Source organism: Amblyomma mixtum, chromosome 9 (genome assembly GCF_055824585.1).
Source record: "Amblyomma mixtum isolate Tamu chromosome 9, ASM5582458v1, whole genome shotgun sequence".
Taxonomy (NCBI): Eukaryota; Metazoa; Arthropoda; class Arachnida; order Ixodida; family Ixodidae; genus Amblyomma; species Amblyomma mixtum.
The window spans coordinates 52309934-52325399 of NC_143020.1; the positions used below are offsets into that span (position 1 = coordinate 52309934).

The 15466-nt window shown below is 47.0% G+C and overlaps 1 protein-coding gene and 1 long non-coding RNA gene across 3 annotated transcripts in view; one reads left to right on the top strand and one right to left on the bottom strand.

Moving 5' to 3' along the window:
* The window catches only part of LOC149328991 (G1/S-specific cyclin-D2-like), a 64553-nt gene that overhangs the window by 23080 nt on the left and 26007 nt on the right, over positions 1 to 15466 (top strand). The gene's annotated exons all lie outside the window — the stretch shown is intronic.
* On the bottom strand, positions 6869 to 10869 carry LOC149328992 (uncharacterized). Of its 2 annotated transcripts, XR_016285530.1 has the most exons (4): positions 10307 to 10869; positions 9995 to 10084; positions 8786 to 8889; positions 6869 to 6913 (listed from the first exon to the last, which is right to left on the bottom strand). It is a non-coding gene; the product is annotated as an uncharacterized LOC149328992 (long non-coding RNA). The 2 variants fall into 2 exon arrangements; XR_016285529.1 differs by lacking the exon at positions 6869 to 6913 and having other exon boundaries at positions 8413 to 8889.

Here is a 15466-nt window from a genome sequence, read left to right on the forward strand (position 1 = left end):
CTAGTAAAACTTCGCGTGTTTTGAAGAGGGGAACCTGTTTGCGTTGCAAACCATAACTATTTCGTACTTTTAGAGATGAAAATTACGCCGGGGTGTCGGCAACATACCTTACATGCTACTACAAAAGAAAGAAGGCATAAAAGAAATATATGAAAAAATACAAGGCAACTGGGCAGATCAAACAGATTAGAGAGTAATACAAGACGGCTAGAAACATAATGTAGCAGGTCGCAGTATCAGCCTACAAAATAACTAAAGCAATGAAGATTTACAGATGCTAATATTAATAAAGTTTAACCGAATTCACAATGTCTCATAGCACGCTTCTGTTGAAACTTTTTTTTTTTTTTACTGATCAATATAGATCCGCATTTCCGAGTGGTATAGTGGAGACGTGAAATATGTGGAGTCGGCCTAAATCTGTTTTCGTCACTCTGATATCTGAATCTTACGTGTATTTAAGTGTCAATGAACATTTTCTGAATTACAGGGGAAGTTTGATTTTTTTACCAGACAGCTTTGTGCGCCTGGTAGGATCGAGGGGTTCGATGTCCTCACAGGCCGCGAGGGAGTGGGGAAGTCCCTTCGTGACTGCCGCATGTGCAGAGAAGGGATCATTGAACTGGTTGCGACCGAAGCGAGCCGGCGCCACGCCGCGCTGGGTATTGTTCATCGCTCCCCCACCTATATACGTCGGACCGCATTGCGACACCCGCTGTCCTTATTCTCCGCTGCAGCAGTTCTCTCTAGGTCTCAAAAAGAGTGGCTCAGTGGTTACGGCGCTCGGCTGCTGTCCCGAAGGACGCGGGTTCGATCCCGGCCGCGGCGGCCGAATTTCGATGAGGGCGGAATCCTAGAGGCCCGTGTGCTGTGCGATGTCAGCGCACGTTAAAGGACCCCAGGTGGTCGAAATTTCCCGAGCCCTTCACTACGGCGTCCCTCATAGCCTGAGTTGCTTCGGGACGTTAAACCCCAATAAACCAAACCAAACCAAACCAAACCAAACCAAACCAAAAAGAATGATTGCGGACAGATGTGGTGGATGGCAGTTCGTTTAGGGTTATCCGACTCCCTTCGAGGTTTGTTTCTAGACCGACAATTTCATTAGTAACGAAATAGTTGTTTCTTGAAAAATAATTAACACTCAAGTCGCTGTTTGGTGCCTGAAAAATAGGAACATAGGAAATAGAAAATAGGAAGATAGGAAAAATAGGAAGATATTGTAAAGCAGAGTGGCTTGTTGGGCGAGTTGGTTGAGCATATCATGAAAAAATTGGCAGTGGTTTAGCTCTGGTTAAACCTGGAAGATTGCGAAAGAAACGAGGAGAAGAGAGAGAAAGGCGATGGAGAGCGCGCGGCAGTGGCGGCGGCCCCGGCACGCTAGCTATGCGTACTGCGCATAGCTACTCTCTACTGCGCATGCGCAAGTGGCGAGCGCGGCGGCGGCACCTCTGAGTCACCCGCGCAGCGACGGCGGCAGCGCGCCAGCTGTGTGCCGTGTTACGTCACTGCTCCTCGCGCATGCGCACTATGGCCTTTCCTCAGCTCCGCGAAATGGCCCGGCGACTCGCGTAGTGTTGCTTTCGCAACAAAAACAAGCGCTAAAAGACAAGAACAGAAAGAACGCGCGCAGTGTCTGTGTCCCATTCTTTCATTCATTGTCTTATAGCGCCGATTTTTTAAGATATTGTAAGCCACGAGTCTCGCAGTAGTGAAGAACGCGTGATTTACTGTCACCAGCCATGTTGTTTTCACGAGTACCGAACTCTAAGCTACACGGGTGTCTTTTGCCTTTTTCCTGCGTTGGTACGCGGCGACACGGCCGTCCTGACATCGAACCCACGACCTTCTCTCGCTGTCTAACGGGACGTCAAAGCCGTTCAACCTCCGCTGCGGGTCTTGAAAGCAATAATAAAGAAAAAAAAAAGAGATGGTGGCGTCCACGCGTGCCAAGCTGTTAAGGGGTTTAGGCACGCGAGCTGTTTGACCAGGTGTTGCTTGCTAATCTGTAAAGAAAGCTAGATATAGAGCAAGCCGCAGGGGAGACGGGGAAAGCCCGACGGTCCTTTGAGGTGATAGCACGCCAGCACTTATACGCGTAACGAAACTGGCTGCTAAAGTTCGAGACAGAAGGTTTCTGTCTACCCCTTGACGCTCGGCGTGTGCCTATCGAGTCTTCCATTGTGGGCCCTACCAGACGCGACGCCTTCCAACAATGGCTCCGAAACTTCTTCCTTTCTTCCCCTTGGCACACCATGCTCTGTGCCCGGCTATCCGACCCCCTCTCCCGGAACCATCACCTGCCCGAAACCGGTTTCTCCCGACAACAGCGGTCCCTTTAAGGATTCAACCCAGAACCGTCCCTTTAAAGACGACGCCGGAACCACATCAAGAGCGGATGCCAGCCGTCTAGAGGAGTTCTTTTTTCTTTTTTTGGAATAGAGGAAAAACGGGATTTTTTTGGCAGGAGGCGGAGAGGAGGTTGCTGAATCACCGTTCCATCTGGACTCAGGTTAGCGCCGACTGTGGTGGCGTGGTTACTTCTTGCGTGGTGTTATTCGTTTTCTTTTTTTAAACTGCGGTCTGGTCCGACGCGGCCAGATTGCGGTGTTAGCGTTGGGTGGCTTTCGGCGTGGCTTGCGGCTTCTTCGTCCTGACACGCTTCAGTAATCTCTCTCTCTCCCGTGTTTGGGCCCGCGGCAGGAAATGCAGTTTGCGTAAGCTTTTTGTTTTCTTATTATTTTACTTTCTTCGCTTCATTCTTCCCCAGAACGTCGTCTTTCATCTCGACCTTCGCAAGCGCAGAGCGCGTGCGTCATTCCATCTTTCCTGCCTATACAGGGGGATCGCGGGTGGTATCACACCGCTCCTTCTCTTCAAAGAAGCTCGTTCCTCCCTGACCTAACATCCTCGCCCGCTCACCGCTTACGACGTCCCTCTCACAATTTGAGGCCTGTCTTCTGTACCTAGCGCTGCTTGTCTTCTCCGCCTGCCACGCGAATTCGCTGCCTACACTACCTTACCCCCCCCCCCCCCCCCCCCTTCCGTACGCGCATATGTGTGTGTGTAAAGTATAGTAGTACAGTATGCCTGCCTGTGTGCACGCTTATGCCGCTTGGCGGCGCTGCGGACAATGGCGCGACATCCTCCTCACCCCCGTGGACAGATAGAACACCTGGACGCATCGAAGTAGTTCCCCCTTACGACCGCTTCTGCCCCCCCCCCCCCCTTTTCTCTGTTCTTCCTCCTCTCCTCTTCCAACAATGGTCTTTGGGCCAGCCGGCACGCGCCACACGCGTGCGCAGCGGCGACGCTTTGGGGGCCCCCGCGTCTTTTGTGTTTCCCTCCGGTCGCCGCTCTTGCATTGCGGAACAAGTTTTTACTTCTCTGTTTTATAGAAGACAGACGGGCCGGGCTTGTGTTGGCCGCGGTGTGGCCTTCCGTCGTATGCTCCCTCGTGGCCTTCTCGCTTCGCCCGTCGGCGTCGTCTGCTGTGCTTCCCTACGGGTTTGTTGCGTCGTCTGCTCGCTCGGTTCCCCGTCGTCTGCTGCGCGTAGTGCCTAGCCGTCGTCTGCTACGGTCTCTATGTCTTTAATCACTAGTCATTGTCGCGCTTTACCTCGGAGTTTCTGAAAAGTATTTTTTTTGCCCTGCGATGTGATTCGTACATTCGTCTCTTTGAAGACGAGGACAGAACCGCAGAAGGAGCTATATGCGAACTTTCGTCGTGTTCTATGATAGTACTTGGATATCGTTGTCTAGAGTCTGTGGCGATTTTTATACGATCAATTTAGGCTTAATCCACTCGGCCGTAAAGTTCTCTATGGCGATTATTTCTGCAAGCAAGTCGAAAGAAAAAAACGGGAGTTTAGCTGCTTGCTTGGTTCCTCTGTTATTGGCCATGCTTTTAAATTATGATTAAATCACCATTACTGCAGCATCAGTGCTAGCCCTGTCCGGTCAGAAAGCTATGCCTGGCGTTAAACCTTGCGTTATTATCTTCTGGAAGTCGTCTGCGAAGTTTGCCGTCCTCATAGCAGCCCTAGCGCCCCTCCAGTGGCCCTTTTCGTGCGTGTCCCTTTCCCAAGGTTAAGATAGTTAGGATTGTCAAGGCAGAGCTATTAGGCGAAGGTTGCGCTTCTATCGGAACTCCGGGAGTATGCGCGGTAGTGATATTCAAAAGGGGAGGTCCTCGCTACTGCAAACGGGATCAGCTAGGGGGCGCCCCGGGCGCTCATGGTGACGGGGGGGTTAGAACACCCCTCTATATCTCGAGGCGCGCGCCCGGACCCAGCTGTTTCCGGTCCCTCTCGGGCTGCCTGTTGTCGATCTCTCTTCATCTGCGCTCCCTTTCCGGAGGGTACGCACGCTTATTGATTTTTCGCCGCGGAAAAGAGAAAAGAGAGGGGGGGGGGGGTTATCCGCGATCCGACGCTTCTGCTATTGTTCGCCCCTCCGTGAAAGAAATAGCTTGCACGTGCCTAGTCTTTTCTTTCTGAGCGTGCAGCGTTTATCTATTAGAAGTAAAAATAAAATAATAAAGCCTACCTCCGTTCTTCTCGTCAGGCTTACGCAGTTAGCAGTGGGAGAGGTGGGCGAACCGGTCTGTCAGGGAGGCGAAACTTAGCGGGGAGGCTTTGATTACAGTAGGCGGCGACCGCAATGGGCATTACCTATCTACCTACCTCCCTGTGGAACTCGCACATGCCGGCCGGCTACCGTAAGCTGTGACTACTGTACGGTGGTGCCCGTCAGCAAGAAATAAAGGAGAAAAAAAAAGACCACGTCACGCACGCCAAACCCGCTTGTTAACTCTCCCTGCGATTGTTTCCTTTGCTCAGGTTTTGAAGGATTGGTAATTATTTATTTCGCCGTTTTTGTTTTGTTTTCGGGGGGGGGGGGGGGGGTGTTCCAGATGCTTTCTTGTCTTCTCTTAGTTACTTTGGCTTGGCTTACGTCGACTGCGAAGTACGCGGCTTCCGATTCGATCCTTTTTCTGCGGTTTTCCAGGACCTTTTTCTCGCTCTTATTGTTTTCCCAGGAGGTATACTGTGGCTGCTTATATTTTGTTGTTATCGGCTTTCCTGTGTGCTTTCTTTTTACTTTTTTTCTTATCGGCCCGCCTCGTCTCGCTACCGGCTTGGGCTCGCTTCGGATACGGAAGGCTTTTCCCATAGCCCCGTGCGCAGGCACTCGTCAGTGCAGGTATCCAGGTGCGAACCCCCCCCCCCCCCCCCCCCCCCCTCGCTTTTGCCTCAGTCGGTGATGCACATAGCGGTGCGTGCGCTAATCGTTTGTTTTTGTTTTTTTTTGCTTCCGGGCTCCCTGAATAGCTGGGACGGGACGTGTGCAGTTATCTCGGAGGCTGCTACTGCGTGTGTTACGTGCTGGATCGACCCCCCCCCCCCCCCCCCCCCCTCCCTCTCCTGCGCCATGTGTTCGGCACGCGTCGACTGTTGAGATATTTACAGCTGCCGATCTGCGATGAAGACCACGGCTTTTGTGGGTTTAGTTTTAAAATTGGTGGTAGTTGTAGAGGTGTTGGGTGCCGTCGGCTGACGTAGTCGTCAGGTCGACTGGCTTTCCAACTTCCGATTGCCGCTGGGTGGTTGGTTGGCAGGTTTTGTGGGGTCGGCTAAGGCTGGCTTTGTTTGGTGTTGTTTTGTCTTCGTGTGTGTGTTTTCGCCCGCCGTTATTCACTTGTGCGCTCGACCAGATGTTCGCTGTGCGTGTGATTCGCCATTGAGATGACGCAACGCGGGTTGTTGTTGTTGGCCTCAAAATATGGCGCGTACCCACTGCGGAGATTGGCCAAGACACAGGCGGCGACTGACAGGGGCTCAAAATGTTATAAAAATGGAATAAAATAAAAAAAATATGACGGTAAGAATAAAAACAACAATAACAGTAAGTAAATAAATAATTCAAATTCAGATTTGTTGATTGAAATAAACTAATCAAACACTCTAAGATCGGTGACTGAAAGAGGGAACGGGGCGTAACGTGCCATATTTAGGAAGGTAAGTTGCTCCGCGAGTTGGTTCCGATATTCGATGACTACAGCGCAACGAACGGGACAAGAAGAGGGACACAGGCACACTCTAAGAAAAAAAGGTGTGATCTTAGTCTTTTTGGGGGGTAAAACACTTGTCGCTGAGCTGACACCTTTTTGGGGGTAAGGTTACGCTGTTTCTTGGAGACTAAGTATTTATGCTCTCGCACATAGAGTAATGTTACGCTCTAATAGCCTAAACTTGCACTGACATAAGAAGAGTAACTTTAAACCAGTTAGGTATAACATTACGCCTTTCTAAAAGGGGTAAATGTTAGCCTGAGGAAAGCATAAACATATCCTAGCATGCAAGGTGCAAGTTTGCACCTTTAGCAGGTAAATTTATGCTATTATAGAAGTGCAAAGTTACTTTGTCAAAGACTAAACTTATACTGTCATAAACAGAGCAAAGTTTGCACCCCTGTGGTGCAAGCTTATACCCTTACATGATGGATAAAGTTACCTTCTAGTGGTACAAAGTAATGCCCTACTGCAAGGGGTATCTATACACTACTCGGTGGTGTATTTATACTGTCCACACGAGAGCATTATTATCCTTCTGTAGCGTAAACCTGCCCACTGAATGCAGAACTAAAGTTGACCCATATGGTAGAAGCCCAAGTCTTTCTGGAAGTGCAGGCAGTGTCAAAATGTTGCGACGAATCTTTCATGTGAGATGGTCTGTGTCATTGTGTGTTCAGGTGCAGGTACTACTGCAGAATGTACACAAAGAATTCATAAACGAATGGGAGAAAGAAACATACCGTCATATTTATTTTGTCACATGCTACACCATATTACAGCAATGACCCTGGCAGTCTTTTTCATACAGGTGGAGGCAGTCTGTACCATGTATTTGACCTGCACAGAGAAGAAAACATATAATGAATTTTGCAACCACAAAGCTCAGACGACATGACCATGGGCTTAGTTAATTCAGGTCTAAAAGTGTAAACCACACAAAAGGCAGGGATAAATGGAAATGCATGAAAACAATGCCACAAGTGCAGGCTTCTGTTTATTATTGAGAACCAAAATCAGAAAAGATATGCAGGAAAAACAAAACATGTCCTAAATGGCAGCTACTTAATCACTCACATATGCTGACATTATCACAAGCACAGTGGCTTCTCAGGAAAAATCCAGAATATTGTGCCCAGCTGCACGGTCAGGCTGTAGGCATCCCGGATGCCAGACTAAGAAGAGGGTCATATCAAGAAACAGAAAAACATGTGCATGAAATGGAAGCTACTAAAAGGTGATAAAATGAAATGCCGTTTAACAAACCCTTCCCTCCATTCTCGTGTTTTTATTTCTCCGTATCTAGAGTGGTTAAGGTTTCATGCAGCCCTTGCTAACAATATGTCTCTGGTCTCTGATGCCATTATATGATTTGTTGCCCATACAGTGAATTTTCTTCCTAAAAGGGAAGTGTAGGTGATTATCTGAGCATCAATGAGTGATACTTCCAACTGTAATTTTCCCTGCATATATTACCTGTGAATTCATTTCCAATTAGCAAACAGCAGGAAGCTTGTCCCTGTGATGGCATTTTTGGGTGCATTCCATTGTCACAGCCTTTCGATACAGTTTAAATACCTGGTGAAAGGCCTATGCACAAAGGCTATGCACTATAAATCTTAGTGTACCACTCCTGGAAAACAAAGAAAAGCTTTCGGCTAAATGTGAAATAATAGCAAGGGCAACTTACACATCTAAAGAATTGTCTCCATGCATGAGGTAACGTCATACCCAAAAAATTATTTGGACCACATTATAATACAGATACTTTTTATTCACGTTCATAGCCTGTTTCATACTACACCTCTACATTATGCCTGTGCAAAAAGCTTTGGTTATGGACTGGCCTTCACTGACAGACTACATTAACTACACAAGCAGCACAGAACAGTCTCCTTCTAAAGCACTATTTTTGCTTGAGGAAATTACAAATCTCGTCTTCTTATTTAGACAGTGCTGCTTCTTCCAATGCTTGCAGCATATGCAGCAGCAGTAATTCTCATGAATTACATTTTGCTCGCACAATAGAATGTTACCTTTACACATCTTTTCAGATGCTTAGCATAATGAAATTGTAAACACTGACTGACAGCATTCAAGAATGGCTATTAAAACAGTTGCCTTCCATATCTGCTGTCACATGCAGTGCACGTGACCTTAATTAAATTTTAAGTTCACTCCGATGTGAAATGAAACTAATATGGATTCATGTGAGTTATTGGAAATTATTCACATCAGTGAACAGCACCTTCCTACTCAAAAAGTGTGAACAGTGCAAAGAAGATTAACAGCCTCACATAGCTGCATATCACATTAAGCTTCACATGCATAAACGGTGCTAGTCATATTAGCTTGGTAGCATGCCACCCTGCCAAGCATTACCATAACTGTGTCATTTTTTTCTGACGTCAGCAACATGGATTGTAGGCAGCGCCTCTCAAACTAATTCAGTATGAAATCTTTGCTGAAGTCCAGCCTACTTTTGCAGAAAAAAAACTGCATTTATACTTCATGTCATAAAAAGTGGTCACAATTAATCAAACCATTATTCAGAAATTCTTTCAGAACTAAGTCCTCGAAAACATTGAAAAGCTCTAAAATCTCTGTAATAGAATGGCTGCAGCTGTGCAACATAGCATACTATGTTCACGGATGGACATCAAGTGATGATGAACTTGCAACAATGTCCCAATTACATAAAAACATACATACCACACACATCTAGTCCCGGCCACTTGTACGGAATCCAGGCTGAACTTCGGTGCTAGGAGTGACAATGGTTGTGCACCTTTGCATCCCTCCTTCTCCCAGGTGCACTGCAATAGAGGCGTCATTTATAGCATTAGTGTAATGGTTAGTGATAACTTATATGTGCATTAAACCACGTAATGGCAGCACACATGCTCAAAAAACGACAGGAATAGTTTGAAAACGAGAAACAACTTTTGATTCCAAATTTTTATCCATTACAGCACTTGCCACATATTTATAACAGGCATAATTGACGCAGTGCACTGGCACAATAAGCCTAGACAAACTTCTACAACACAATGGCCTATTACCAGTGAATTGTCACTAAGTGCCTAACATAATTAACACATTTTCTAACAGCCACTGCAGAAAAAAGAAAGAACTATACTGTTACTGCTTACGAGATTGACAGTATTCATTACAGAATTTTTTTTTCGTTGACAGATTACCGCAGTGCAACCAAAATCCTTATTGTTCTAAACAGAAAAGCTTAGATACTAGCGTATTCTTCTATCCAACCTCTTAGAGCGACATCAAACCTAAAGTCTCACTCTTTCACAAGAGAATACAAGAGCACAAAAAGAGGTGACATAGACTGTTAGACTGTACGCTTTTGTGAGCTAATGTTTGGCCACCAACTAGCCCCGACCTTTTCACTAGTAAAAAGAACTAAACAAGTTCACTTTTCTCTATTAGTTCTCAGCCTGAGTGAAGAGCCAGTTACATATCAACTTAACACCATTAGCAAGCGCATCTTGCCATTCGAATGCAGTAAAACTGCTGGCATGATAAGTCACATTCTGGGTTAGCAAAAATATTGGAAGGTGTAAGCGAAAACGGCCGCATGCCAGGAAGCGCAGAGCACAAATGAGCTGCTAATTTCGTGCCTATGAATAAATAAATTTCACGTTTACTGTTTTATCGTTTGCTTGCTACTCCGTGGTAAAGAAAAAAAAATGACGCCGTCCATTCGCAAAAAAAAAAAAAAAAAGCGGCCTGGCAGAAGGAGTTGCCTTGCAGCGCTAAAATTATAAAGGGATTATGGTCCAATAAGAATCACATACAGTGCTGCAGTAGATGTGAGCACTGCGCGCAGTATGTACGTGCCACAGAAGCGCGCACACTAATTTACTCGCCCCTTTCTGAACGGAGACTGCGGTTTGGACTTACCTTACTGAATGGTCGTGAGCAGGGACAAATACTTGGCGTTGAAGAGACGACCGGCAATGTTCTTTCGCACGGCAGACGAAGGATCAGAGCCTGCAGCGAAAGAAAGCATGAGAAAGACGCCGGCAGATTGCGCCGCTGCGATCGTGTGTTGTACACGATAGGCTCCCTCCGGCCGCACGCGACCGGCTCAAAACAAGAAATAGCAACAAGCAGCGGCTCGCGCACACAATCCATGATAAAAAATCTGTACTGAACACACCATAACTTGATGGCAGGAAACAACCCGTATGACCAAACGAAAATGTCACTTACTTGTACGGTTGAAATTGGGCGCAAAGAATCCGTACGATGAGGGCGCCGCGACGATCTGGCGTGCGCTGTTTCTTTCAGACGTTGACTCTTTCGCGAAGATGTCGCCCACTGCAGCGTCACACATCGATGAAGCTTGCACGATGAAGTAATCGCTGAACAGAACCTAAACGCACACAGGCCCGTACTGCAAGATGAAGTGAGGAATGCGCGTCGCGACTTGCACGCACGGCACCCAGGCGCGGTAAACAGCGGCTTCGTCTTCGACTCTACGCGAGCGGCCAATCCAAATAGACAGGCACGTGATCTGAAGAGAGAGAAGGAAGAAACCAGGAGAAACTACAACCCATCGCCAGCCATCGCTTCCAAAGCTTGCTTCGCGCCATAGAGGAATTACAGAGGAGGTTTTCCTTCCTCCATGCTTCGTGCCTTTCTTTCGTTCCGCCGGACCCCGCGCTTCCCCTCTTTTCCTTTTCTCCGCTGACTGAAAGAACGTCTGCGTTCCCAGTAGTGTCCCAAGGTCAAGCCGCCCGCGTGGGGGGCGACAACCTTTGGTCCTTGCAATGTGCTGGTAGCTTATTATTTTTGCATGCGCCTCTCTGCCCTTGTGGCACGTATTTTTCCGCGCTTTCGGCCTGCGCACAACTCTTCCGTTATCGGAGACAACGAGCGCGGCGAGACTCGTCTTATCAGTCCTTGCAGTATCCCTTTGAAGCTTTTAATGCAGCCAGCTATTACGCAGTATGAATTACGCAGATGCTGCCGTAAATGTGTGGCGTATGCAACAGAATAGTTTTCAGAGCAGCTGCAGCTTTAAAGTTACGAGCATCATTCGGAAGTTCTCGTCAGCTCTCATTTACTACTGCGTACAGAAGGCACTGCGAAATATATATCAATAAACTGCCCTTCCTGTACTTCTAAATCAGTCATAGAACCGGCTAAGAAAGCGATGTGAATGCTGCAGCATTATTGATTCAATGTCAGGCACGGTAACAGTTTTAAATACTGATATTGCCGCGTGATATTGCTGCGAGAAATTTCAACTTTCTTTTGTGCTTATGGGGCCGCACGTGTGAGGAGAATCCGAAGAAAAAAACCGCTCTGTTCAAAAATAGTTTAACTCAATCGAAATAGACACAGCTGTAGAAATATCGATTTAATAAAGCCGCATCGAGTGATCAGAAGCGTCAGGCAAACAAAGGGGATTCACAACATTTGAACATTTGAGGATGATGGCGCATAAGAGGGCTTCAAACGACAGTCGACAACTGCTGATGCAGCAGTTCTCACCTCTCATCGTTCCAGTGTTCGCGAAGTTCTCAAAATATTTTCAAAATGGGTCAACAGAGCAGAAATGGAGCACTGCCAGCGCTATACCAGCAAGCATCCGTTAAGACGCTTCAACCGACTGGTTATTCGGGCGATTCCGTCTATTATACGCGCTTTCATTTTATTCAATATAGGCAGTTGCCACCGCTGAATTTATGCTTTTGTTAAAGATTGGTTCGTCAGTGCGATACAATGTGTCCTTTAGCTCAGTTTTATTTGTGCATACAAGACAAAAGTCTCAGTCATCCGAAGCAACTAACGATGATGAAGGAAAACCTGCCGGTTTATACGCCGTAGTTTCATTTATTTTCGAGCTTGGGTCTTCGGGCTGCGTCTATCTAGTGCAATGTACTGTTTAGTGCTTCTCATTAGCCTCTAAAAGAAAGAGTTATTTCCTGACGCATGAACCATTCCATAAGAATTCACAATGCACTGCCGCAATATAAGCGCCTTGATTACTGTTTCCTCTGGCACCCGGTTTGTTGCGGAATTCGATGCTTCCATAGCGCTACAGTTCGAAAAAAAAAAAAATGGAGGCAGTCAACTTCATTTCTGAATATCAATACTATACTTAAGTGCATTAAAGCTGCGCGGAACAACCTAAAAGCTAAAAGTTACGTACACGTACACTGAGTTTAAGCTAATTTCTGCTCTTGTAGGCGTGCAGCACAATTTCATACGCAAGAGAAGTTCGAATAGACTTAAATCGCGTTGGTCACCTCGCTCCCTGTTTATCAATTTAAAATAAGCTGAAATTGAATTGCTTCTATGTGAAACACTTGTACGCGCCAAAACATGATCAGGAAATGCAGCTATCTCGAAAACTGATTACTATGGGCTTCGCTATCTTGTGCCGAGAGAAAGGATCCGTACACTTGTTGGAAAGGAAACGTAGAAATGTCTTTTACGCTGCGTTGAGGAGTTTCCGAGCAGATGTACAAATGCTGGTGATCTCATAGTAGACCAGCAAAAGTGCGACTCTGAGGCCTGGCTCGTGTCTTGGTAAAAGTGCTCTAAACAAAAATGTACCTATATATATGGAATGGTCAGGCCACGTTCACAACTAAGTTCAGATGCAGAATTATTCCTTCCCTAGTTTCTTGCATTTTTGTTTTTCAGCGTTGTCAGTATTAGTGGTGAAGATCACGCGTTTATCAGCGAGTAGGGCTCTTTTTTGTTGTTGAAATGGAGCAGAAATATGAGAGTGCAATTTATTCGGGATTTGCGTTACATTGCATCTTCAGCTAACATACAATTACAGCGTCAACAATCTCGCTCGTTCGTCTGATTTTGATTTATTAACTTGTATGCATGTTAACCTGAACCCTTTCTGTTATTCGTCTGTTATTTGCTTAGGAACGTGTGCCACAACGAGGGGTTATTCGAAAAGCAGTGCACGTTATTCGAAATTGTACGGAGGGAATTAACCGCCCTGGTACTTATCGTACGCTATTAGAAAATGAAGAACAGCGCTGACTAATAGAGCTTACGCTGGCTGTGAAGCAAAACTGTTCCTTTTAAAGCTTTTATTACCTCTTTAATAAAAGCTTAACCACAAGCCGATATTATAAGCGCAATAATTTTCATGCCTCTGGTGTGTTGAAGCGCTAAACTGTTGATTTCGTTCAGAGCTGCGATTGGTCAGAGGAGTAACACAGCACCGATCATGCCGTCTGTCTTTGCTGACTTACTTCTTTTTAAAATGATATCCAATCATGAGTATGAAAGCACATGCACCGAATATTAGTGATTATTTTGGTCGTTAGCAACCAAGAGCATGTTTGCATGCGTGATGGTTGTCGTGGCCGATCGCGGCCAATGCACCTTTCTTCAGTAACGTTCTGTGCATCCGCCAAGCCGCCTACAGGCGGAGATGGGCAGAAGATCGCTGTACATGTTCTTCCAAGAAATAGCTTCTGGTCCCTTGAAGAAGCGAGGAGGCGCGGTCAGTATCGCCAGCGCGGATGAAAGGATCAATGCAGTGGGGGAGCGTGAGCCAGCGTAGCTTTTAACTATTGTCCTCAAAATAACCGCGCCACCCCGCTTTCGAGAGAGGGCCATCTTCAAGAGGGAGGGGAGGCGGTGAAGGCTGCATACTTTGCTGTACAGCGTCTTCGCGCAGCGGGAACACAGCTGGTTTGAAGAGTAAAAAAGGGGGTAAGTTTTCTGAAAGAGACTAACGGCCTCCACCACCTCCACACGGGTGTAACGATGCACTCTGCAAAGTGCATCGTTAGTCCATGCGCCTTCAGATAGCATAAGTCGTGAAGATGCACCCTTCTTACACCCTTTTTTCTTAGAGTGCAGGGACACAACACAGCGCTTGTCCCGTTCGTTGCGCTGTAGTCATGGAATATTTAGGAAGCTTTGGTGGCAGATAAATTGTTAACGTGCGAAAGAGCTGAGGATGGCAACGCGTGTGGATGGTCGGTGTTTAGACTCATTCGCTTCCTTTATTGTTGCGTTTAATTGCAGGCATGCAATCTCTGTCAATATTTTGGTGTTTCGAACTAGATCGATTGCTGCCTTGTTTTCCTTGCTTGCTATTCTCTTCTGTGTTATTATTGTTCTCCTATTATTGTTATAATTATCAGCATCAAAATACCCTGACAAACTCTTCGGGGTAGCTTCCTAAATTCGCAAAAAGTTGCAGCGTCCGTCTTTTTTTTTTTCGTTTTTCTTCGGCCCCTTATCGTGTGACTTAACAAAACACGTTCTGGGGCTAGTTGGTGAAGCATGGTTTCTTGAAGAAGTTTCTTCAGCACTACAAAAAACGAGGACGTAGAAAGAAACAAGTGCGCAAACAAGTATCGTGTGCCGCGGTGATTTCCGAGACGTCATCAGCGTATATCAACGCACTCGCCATTCGTTTTTGTTGACCCAAGGTCGCACTTTGTTGTTTGCCTTCTTCTTCTCCACCTTCCAGCGTCTCTTCGTATTCCTCGTTCCGACGCCGTCGGCACGCCGATATTTTCAAACACGTGCATGCGTGGATGCGGTTCCGCTATGTTATTTCTCACGCGAGCTCATATTGCAGCAAATTCGCCAAATTTCTCCCCGAATCATCCCGCCGAGGCGGTGACCTTTGTCATAAACAATGTGCGCTTAGCAGTATTGCTTAAAACGATAGAGCGCATGAAAGACGTCCGCACCGGCCCTGGTGAAAAAAGAAAGTAGCCCCGTGGTTTGGTGGTTTGATATATTGGTTTATTAGGGTTTAACGTCCCAAAGCAACTCAGGCTATGAGGGACGCCGTAGTGGAAGACTCCGGAAATTCCGACCACAGTACGCGGACCCCTAGAATTTCGCCTACAAAGGAATTCAGCGGCCGCGGCCGGGATCGCACCCGCGTCTTTCGGGCCAGCAGCCGAGCTCCACAACCACTGATGGCACGTCAAGAGAGCCGTAATGGGGCATAAATCCCCCTAATTTGCGCCCCAATCGATTTCATCATTGACTGCCCCTTCAGGAGCATACAGAAGCGGCCGTGTGTGCGTCAGATGTCTATCGCCATTTGGCTGGAGAGGGAGGCGGGCGTTCCTTATCAGCAGAAGCCGTCACTCGAACACCTCTTCCGTCGGCATCCGGACGGCGCCCGCCTGAACACCGGGCAGGAACCGGTGTCCGGACCCGACCCCGAGCTTAGGTAAACAAATGCGCCAGGAGGCATTCTGTTAATAACGGGAGGTAGGGGAACATGGGGGGGAGGTTGTATTTCAGTCTGTGGTTGTTCAAGCATCACGGCGGGGAGCTCGGAAGTGGAGAGATAACGAAGGCTTTGAATCGCCATTCCGCTTTCCCCCCTTACCCGCCTTCCCCTTATTCGAAGCCGCG